We start from the raw sequence: 10,496 nt of genomic DNA on the forward strand, positions 1-10,496 counted from the left end.
GTTTATAAATCTTGGACCCCGTGGAAGAACAGATCTATCATGTTGATAGATCTGAAATGGGCTATCCACCGTTACATGTTATCATCATTGTCACATGTCAACTTGTTTTCATTGTATTTTGATACTTCAATCTTGATTCATGTTTTAGTTATGTCATGTTCAACACTATTTATCTTGTATATGATTTTATTGTTTCGGAAATAAAAACAAACAAACAGACCTAGTTTTATGGTTGGCCTGTAATGGCAAAATTATACTATACATGCCTTCTCTAAACATGCTAAAGGTCGTATGGTTACCCAGATTACATGTTTGGAGGGAAGGGTAAAAGTCCCCATTTCAATGTCAGTTGTGAGTTTTTACTATGTATTTGAACTTTCTAACCCCTTTGTGTGTGACCCTGTACTTGTGAACATCCTTCCTCAGTATTGATGAATTTTATTGTCAACAATACACACTTCCCTTTGCTGATATGGCAATTGAGGGCATGACCGGCTTGACCTCTTGGCTCCCAAATTTTATCAGACCATCAGCTGACCGCATGCAGATCTTATAATTATGACGACGAGGCATTCGATCGGTTGCTTCTATGAGGTCATTGCTATATTGTCATATAAATGTGTTTATCATGATACATAATACTTTTTGTCATGTAACACGATATTTAAAAAAAAAACGCTGCTGTGTTTAATATTTTGTGTTTTAAGCGCCAAATCTTACAGCAAAAGAACAAACAAACAAACAAACAAACAAAACAAAACAAAACACGTACGAGTATACGTGTAGTGTATAATAGCTTGTACAAGTCTCTGGCAGGGCTAAGTGGCTTGCAAACGAATGTATGAAAAGAGGTCATCGTAAACTCTTACACTCAAAATCAGGGTTGTCAGTGAACTGGCATATAGTTTTTGTTTTTGCTTGTTTTTGACTTGTTTTTTAATCGAGATCAGTCATTTGATGCTTCGAATTCTGTGCACAATGCACTTTCTTTGATACAAACTTTTTTTTCATGAATAATTATATTTGATAAAAAACACATTGTAAATATCATGGTTTTATCATGATTGCGCCCTCGCGTAAATCCTTTGAATGTGTAAGTATTTTTTTTTTCATGAGAATAAAAGAGAAAGAGAAGGAGAGAGGGGAGACAATAGTAAACAGAGATGAAAAAAAAAAAGAACTGGAGTGAAATATATAGACTTAAAGAAGAGAGATTATTTGGGAAAAAATGTCCTAAAGTCTGTGATTTATACATTGTCGCTGTCACTAAATTGTACTTTTATTTACTATTTGTCATTGTTAGAGATCAAAAAGGTAAGAAGGTTGAAGTTCCACCTCTGACAGTAATCGACGAGCTTTCTCGGCGCAAGTATTACCCCCTTTGGGCATTATAGTCCCCCTGACTGTGCTTCACACCATGAAACCAATCTTAGCATTATAACACGTAAGTATCTATACTGCAATGAACAAGCGTGCATGCATTATCCTTCACTGTTTCTTGAAGCTGATCAAAATCATAGAACGATTTCTTTTATCTGCAGTTATGACTAATTGTTATTTCAAAGTACGAAATTATATTTATTTCCGTTTTGCGTACACAGCTGAAAAACAAAATCGGTATAGAGAATCAGGTCTTTGATATATATATGAAAAGTTAGATGGCGAGTTTTTAGTCATCTACATAGGAAGTGATATATCGGAAAACAATGAGCAAAATGTTTCGTCGTGTAAACGGCATAATGAAGAGGAGGAGGCGGGGAATATGCGTTATTCAAAAACTGTTTTTTTTTTTTATTTGTTTGTTATCAGTAAATTCCATGATGAGATCACACAAAGTTCATTTCCTGTTTTGCGGTCCACGAAATATGACATCATGCTGACCCATAAGATATATATATATGTATATATATATATACTATGCACTCATATATATACACACATACACGCCGGCCTACATACATTCAAAAAGTGGAAAGTAAACAATCCAGTTTAACGGGGCCAGTCGGACGCAATTTCCCACGCGCGTTCTTGGTCAATGTTGGTTGTTTTCCTGATCATCATCCTGATCTGCCCTTGGTTATAAAGTGAACTTTTCCCCTTCTGCAATGTGTCACCTGTTACTTACTTTTTAGTTAGTTGCCTATGAACTGCTATCATATACCTATATTAAATATTTTATTTCTCCCACATCAGACTTCAGCTCAAATGTAGAATAGATATGCACACTCAATTTTGTCTTAAAACTCACACACAATTGTTATAAATTCAGGTTTTAGGTCTAACAGCCTGCACTCTAAAAACACAAATGTTGAATTAGCATTTAGAAAAGGGCCGAGGAGTGACAACATTTTGAAAGTGTTGGTTTTCCTGCTAGATTCAACATTTAAAATGTTATTTTAAATGTTGATTCAACATTTGCGTTTTTAGAGTGTGAGGCTGTAGTGGTATCCATAATATACATGTTGGTAGGTTGCCACTACAGATTCAATATCTTTTTTTTTATATATCTTTCAATTTTTATTAAACAACATCAAACAAAATTACAGAGATCAAAAACGTGATTATACAGATAAAAATAAACAAGAAAAGATTTACAATAGTGTGTACTCTTTTAGGATTTTCTGATCTATAGGGCCTGCAAGGACACGCATACTAAAGTGACATTATACTCTTGCAGCTGTATGGACATTCCAATTTTTGTATTTATTTTCTCATTCGCGTAGAAGTCAGATTTCTGTCACCAGAAATACGAAATACACGGGGGACCAAACTTTATTTCGTTGGTCCTCTATACCTTCTTTTGTCTAGGGGAATTATTACCTCATCCTAGTCGAGTACGGGACAGGAATGTAACCATATAAATGACGAGACGACTATCGCAAAACACTTAAATAAATGCAACAAAAATATCATGCAGTATGTATACCCTTCGAATTCATAGCGGTGATGATATCATCAAGTATAATTATAAAGTCAAATGAAATACCGTATGAAAACACTGGTACGTAAAGTTTGATTACCCCCTGCTTCATTGTACGTGCCAGTTAGTCATGTTCTACCAAAGGTCTATAGTATACTTTTGCCATACGACCACTCATCGGTTGGGATCGCTTATATCAACGAAAATCAAGGTCGCAACGAACCGTTTTATCTTCCCGTATCGAGCAGCAAAACATTCTGATTGTTTCTCGGTCGCTTTCATCGCCCTTGGCCGAAACCTTGGCGGTGTACCGAGAGGAGTGTGCAAGTTCACAAACCTGTTTTCCCCCACTCATGAAATACCTGCCCACGGCTGGCATTGACGCTCGTAACACTCTGCGGTATTCCTTATCGTTGATCAATTTCTTTTCTTCTCCCATTTCATACGAAAAAAAAAAACAAACAAACAAACAAACACTATACCATCAAGTACACAATGAATGAATGTATTTGTTTGTGTGTGTGTGTATCTTTTGTTTTGTTTTGTTTTGTGTGTTTGTTTTCTGGATTGGGACCTGGGACGGGATAAAGGACAAAATGATGTCTGTCTGATAATGGGCTGGATGTGAATGTGGAGGGGTTTGATGTTTTGGGGTAGTTTTCTATCATTATTTCTGTTTATGCAGCCAAATGAAAAATGACAATAACAGTATGCGTCATTTAACTTTGGGTGCGTTCGAGCGCTCTAAAGCGAACCAAAGCGAACTGAACCAACGCGTACCGTACCGAACTGTGCCAGATTTGAAGCGTTCGAGCGCTCTGTCAAGAAAGCGTACCTCACGAGTTATTTTTAGAAAAGGTCACGCATTTTTGTAGCAAGAATGTCATCCACCTGGCGCTTGAACTACAGTTCAGGTACTAGTACATTTTGTACTTACAGCTGTCCCGAACAAAGAGAATGATGTCTTTGCATTGTGACGTATGGGCATGTTACGCGCATGCTTTACAGCGAACTTTTGGTACGCTTTTGGTACGCTTTTGGCGCACATCGGGAAGTGGTCCACTTTTGGCTCGGTACAGTACGGTACGGTACACTTTAGAAGCGTTCGAGCGCTCCTCTGGCGCGGGTACGATACATAATTCGCTTTAGGAGAGCGCTCGAACGCACCCATACCATTCACAAGGAAATGACACAGTAGACGTAACACAAAGTATGAACAGGGAAGCAATACATGGACTATAATAGGGCTCACAAAAGTAATTATTTTGCTGTTGCCCTTAGCATGTTAGCCCTCATGTGATGCATTCTCGTACACATAATATACATTGGACTTATAAAAATATATTTTACATGTATTTTGATAAGATATATATTTATTATAGTCTTATCAATTGAAGGGGTCGGTGCAATATGGTGCTAACCCACGCTTTTGTCAAAATTGAGTTACATGCATTTTCATAATCCTTATATATCCTTCACTCTATCTAAACCTCCGTGAAAATATCATATCTGAATTCAACCAATAAGATGGTAAAAAAATGCATCCATTCATGTTTTATCAATGTACAATGTATGGACTTTCCAAAGATTCAACAGCGATTATCTCAAAATGACTATTGTGTGGGTTAGCACTATATTGCACCGACCCCTTCAATTATAGCTTAATGGTATAACCTTTATCATATTATTGGGAAGGGTGAGAAAGAAGAATTGTTTTGGCATGGGTTTTATTCTATCAGATGTAATGCACTTCTATTTTTTTTTTTTTTTTTTTTAGTGTTGGTAATTTGCTGTACTATTGTCATTTCATTCGTTATATTGAAAAACTGAAATGCATGTCTCATTATTGTTATACTTTTGTTAAGGGAATTATTCTGCTACGTTGTACAGTACGTACCAAAATAAATGAATGTTTCTGGTATTATTCTAAAAAATGCGTGCGTGTGTGTGTTTGTGTCTGTGAATGTGTTCCCCTGTCGAGAGTTGGATCACAAGGTCCTCTTATTAAAGGACAAGTTCACCTTCATTAGCATAAGGATTGAGAGAATGTAGCAATATTAGTAGAACACATCATTGAAAGTTTAAGTATAAGCCAACTCTCTTGCTTGGGTTTTTTTTTTTTTGCGAAATGATGAATGTGGGAACATCCAAAGGAAAACAAAAGAAGTGACAGTGATTGATTGAGGAGGGGTGTTATAATCATTATAGACTAGGGTCTTATTAATTGTGTCAAATGCCGCCGTGTGATAAAATCCAAATTAAGAGAAGGAGGAATCATGAGACTCGTGAGAGAGAGCCATTGTTTCTCTCATAAAGATAATTAATGTGTAGCATATAAAGAGTTAGTCAGCCATTCCACTTCTTCGTTTGTTTGTTTTTGTTTTGTTTTGTTTTTGTTTTGTTTTTATGCCTCCGCCACGAAGTGGTGCCGGAGGCATTATGTTTTCGGGTTGTCCGTCCGTCCGTCCTTCCGTCCGTCCGTCCGTCCGTCCTTCCGTCCGTCCGTAATGAATTTTGTAGACAAGGTAACTATCAAAACCTGTTGAGGTATCCTAATGAAACTTGGCATGTATGTGTATTAGGGGGTGAAGTTGTGCCTATCAACTTTTGGGTGCACATGCTCAAGGTCAAAGGTCAAAAAGGTCAAGGTCAAATACATAAAATTTCCTATTTCCACCATATCTATTGAATGCCTGAAGATATTTTCTTGAAACTTAGTGTATACATGTATTACCCAATTAAGATTCTCTGGTGAATGTTTGGGTCATGAGGTCAAAGGTCAAAGGTCAAAAGGTCAAGTAAGAATATTAGAACTTCTTTTTTTTTCTCCATACCTTGGGAAATTGTTCAAGGTATCTTCATGGAACACACTTCAAAATTTTACTATTTCCCTCCAATCATGCAATGCTAGCAGGGTTATTTTTTTTTACACTTGGTGTATGCATACATATGTGTAACCTAATAGAAATTCTCTGGAAAGTTTTTTTTTTCTTCTTTGTTTGCCTCAAAGGTCAAAAGGTCAAAGATCAAGTGAAAGTGCTGAACTAACTTTTTCCTCCATATCTCGGAAGTGGCTCAAGTTATCTTGAAACTTATTACCTATGCATGTTCTACCTGAAAGTGATTATCTTATGAATTTTAGGGTCAAGGGCCAGATGAAAATGGTAACAATTTACTATTCAATTCAGAAATTGCACTTTTTCTCCACACCTGTATACCTTGAAAATTACTTGATGCCTAAATGTATGAATGGGTCAAAGTCGAGTTAAAGTCCTTAAATCCCTAGATACATGCTCTCCAATTCATCCAATTAAACCTAGGTCAAGGAAGGTGAACATTCAACACATTTGTGACAAACTTGTCATTTCAATATTTTGCCAATTTTGTGAAAATGTAATCACACATTGTCCACATGTACTATCTAGACCTATTGGGAAAATCATGCATTATGGCGGAGGCATACCAGTCGCCAAAGCGACATTTCTAGTTTGGGTTTTTTTTTTTAATCAATAATATTGTCGAAGCCTGCCCAGAAATGATGAAAATCGCATCAGTGTGATAAGGGAAAAGTTGGGGGAAAACACCGACATTTCTCGTATGCAGCGACAGTGTATAGTTCGTGATCTTTACCCTTGCATGACAAAACAGACGAAATGATTTGAGTAAAATGAGAAGAAAAAAAAAATCAAGAGTAGTGCAATGAGCGAGTAGCGCTGAGACTTTTCAGATAAGACTGATCTTAAAGGTGTAGATACCTTGATGCCGGATTATTTGAGAGGGGGAGAGACTATTATTCGCAAAATAATCTCTAAGTGCACTAGTGTAGTACAACTGCTGTTTATACGAATGCAGGAAGGTTTGCAAAACGCTCGGTGATAGTGTGAGGAAAATTGGAAAAAAAAAAATAACCAGTCCACATGTGATCTGTCATTAGTCTTGTCGTAGCGATGTGACAATAAATTGTCTCCTTTTGTTTTGAAAAGTAGACTACCGACATTCTCCACACTTTTCTGTCGGAGCTAGGTCAAGTGCTCTTTCCACTTCACAGAAAACGTTTTTTTTTTTTTTTTTTTTAAAAACCTTCCACATAAAATATATATTTTTCCCCATGGGGAGGTGTTGACCTCAATTCTTCCAGTTTTCTTGATGTGGTATGAATATCACTGACCCGTGATAACAAAATATTATGGAACTTGATTATTTCATTGCATGACCTTCTCATCATAATGTCCAATTTGGATGATTTCAAACTTTTACCCTTCTCTTTGCTTCATTCTATACTCAATTCATCAAAGTTAACTTGAACGTTTGTTGGGATTGCACTCGAAGAAAATATCTTTAGTACTGCATACAGTACCTTCACACTGTCGTAGATTGAAATTCCCTCAGCATTCACAGAGGATAATGACATCAATGAGTATGTTGCCAGGAAAACGCCTCCATGGAAAGTCAAATAGACAGAGAAAATTTTATGAAGTAAACTGCGGATATGTTACAGTTGAGGAGTGGCAAAGCAAAAAACAAGCGACAATAGAGTTTCAAACAACGCCTTCAATCAACAGGTGTCAGATCAAAAAACATCAGACGAAGGAAGGACGGGTTGTGACCCCTCGTGAGGTATGACGCCTGCATTCATATATTGAGAACGCAGACAACAGGGAAAATTGTTAAATTCATATGAATACAAGTACTACGAGCATTTGCAGCAAACTGATAAAATCAATGATGTAGGCCCTAAATACCGGTTTGTAACAAAACCCAATCAATGAGATCAATTAACAAAAGCCCATGCATCTTTCGTCGCAATTAAAGTTTTAAATGTAATTTTCATTAAATGTAATTGTTTCTTCAGGGACCCCTACATCTCCCTGATTCTATTTTTTTTTTCGAAAAATGTTGAAATTAATTCAGCGAAATCACGAACAAAGCTGATATCAATATGGAAGATGCGAAAACTTTTAATTCCGTCGAGGGTGTGACAGTTCCCTTTGTACTTGTAGTAGTTGCTTAGGTTTGTTTTATTGTTCTCTCAGTGGACGTAAAATGTGCTTTATTAATGTCTTCTTTTGCTTTACTTAAGTTGTGTTTATTTTGTTTCATCTTTTGTTGCCTTGTTTTGGTTTGACTGTTGAATGTCATGTGCACACGCTGATATCAGCCACCGACCCTCGCTCAGATCTCAGGGTCTGAGTTAACGTCTACAGGTCATCCACGTCAACGTGAAACTTACGCCCACGTTTCGTGAGTGGGATTTTGCCGCTGGTGGTGGTAGTTGATGAATGCTGGACTTTCCCCGCATGTAAAGAGGTGCGTAGAGTGTTTAGTCTGCACGGTGAGTCAGAGGAGCGGTCTAGCGAGAAGTATGATTAAACGTCTATATATTTAAAGCAGAATATTGCTTTATAGTTATTACTCTTGCGAACAATCCTGCTTCCGTTCATTTTCTTTCTCATTTTTGTACACTGTTTATCGCTTCAAAATAATGGTACATGTAATTCGTGCATTTCCATCGCGTATTGCATTAGAGGAAAACAAACGTGATTCTTGAGTAGATGTATGCCCCCATCGAGAAGAGGGAAAATACATTGCAGTGAAAGTTTCATTGAAATAAAAAAAAATAATAAAAATGTAAGATTTTTTAACTTTCACATACCTGCCACAATATGCAAATTAGATATAGCGATGGTGTATCGTCACAAGACTTAACTGATTTGTATACAGTATATACTTACTTGTTTTTTTTCCGTTAATGATTGTCATTGATCTTATGAAATCCTATACTCTCCACTTGAAAAGAGTTGCTACACCAAACATCTTCGATAGAATGAGTTGAGTCCGAGCAAAACCTTTTTGGTGATTACGATTCATTCGTTTGAGACTAAAACAAAGCGACAGAAGATTAACAAGGACTTAGAGGCTGAAAGGATTATTTAGCAATGAAATCATCAATTAATCAAAGTTGCGTGATATTGATGGTAATCTCACTTTTTTAATGGAAAGTTTATGTAAATTTTAAAGCGGCATTTTTTTTTTTATTTTTTTTTTTTTGGGGGGGGGGGTGGTCAAGAAGAACCCCATGCGATGATGTGTATATTTTTAATGTTGAACCGGAGAGACAAACGGAGAGATAGTGAGAGACAGGGGGGGGGGGGTCCTTTCACACATAATACACCTGCCTGAGTGTACACCAAATTACGTATAATAGCAATGGTGTTTGACCAATGCATATACCAATGAATTCTGCACACCATGACGTCAAGATAAAATAAGAGGATTTGCTCTCTTGCTCTTTGCTTTTACCAGATACAGTTCAATGAACTTACAGTATTTGCGCTTCCATTTCATGACCAAGTTGACCTTACCAACTTCACTAAAAATCAAACGAGCAGAACAGCGAATATAAGTTTGTATATGAAAATAAAATGAGGTAAGGTATAGAGCGGTCGACTACTAAATGTATTAGATTTCTCCGTGTTTTTACGAAACGTTGCTGTCCGTGATGCTCGCGCTGTATGGCTTATAAGGCCTATACGTTGTATAATAGGTCAGTCACAAGTCCTCAAAAATAATTACTCACCCCCGCCCCCACACACCCCATAGGCTTCATAATAAGCTTTTGCACATATTCCTTGTTTGAAATTAATTCAAGAAATTATGATATATCATTTTCATCGATAAAATCGAGAATTGTTATGATTTAGCCAGTATGATATTGTTGGTGTGATGATTAGGCCTACACGTTTCCTGCGATTGGTAACTAATTGAAAAACGTGATGTCTATATTTTCATTAAGTTAATGTAGACACCAGTATAGGTCAAGTGATGTGATGACGCCATTATAGCCTGTCACCAGTCCTGATCATATCACGTGATTCTGACACATTAATGTCGAAAGAAATCATTTTGGCACCTCGCTTTCCATGAACTTTCTCATCTTTCTCTCGATTTCCATGAATATGTCTCTAATATAGATTTTGTATTTCGTAGCAGACAACTTTCACAATGTGAAGTTGTGTGGTTCCCTTAGCTGCAAGATTATGTCCTATAAATAGGCAACCCTTCTTTAAAGGGATGGTACAGTATTGGTGGAGATGAGTATTGGGCTTTTAACTTTTTGCGAGATACCAAGAAAACACTTATGATATAGTACAGAGCATACCATTTTAAGAGGAATTCTAAGTTTATTTGATGAAAATCGGGTTTGGAATGGCTGAAACATCCAAAAACAAAGCGATCGTAATAAAGTGTGGGTCCCACACTTTATTAGAATTGCTATTTTTGTGGATATCTCAGCCATTTCAAAACCAATTTTCATCAAATAAACGTTGAATTCCTCATAGAATTACATGCTCTTTCATATTTCATAAGAGGTTTCTCATTATCTCACCCAAAAATGTTAGAAACCTGAAAGTAGGTCTCGACCAAAACTATATACAATCCAATCCCAAACATTACAGCATACTTCGTTGCGTTGAGCAAGGAAAGTTCTTTTCTGGCTTTGAGCATGCAATTAAAGTACCTTTCTACTTACTCTCAGGAGAAATCCCAAGAAAACTCGTAGGAAATGCTCTAAAAC

This window comes from Diadema setosum, chromosome 14, assembly GCF_964275005.1.
Source record: "Diadema setosum chromosome 14, eeDiaSeto1, whole genome shotgun sequence".
NCBI lineage: Eukaryota > Metazoa > Echinodermata > Echinoidea > Diadematoida > Diadematidae > Diadema > Diadema setosum.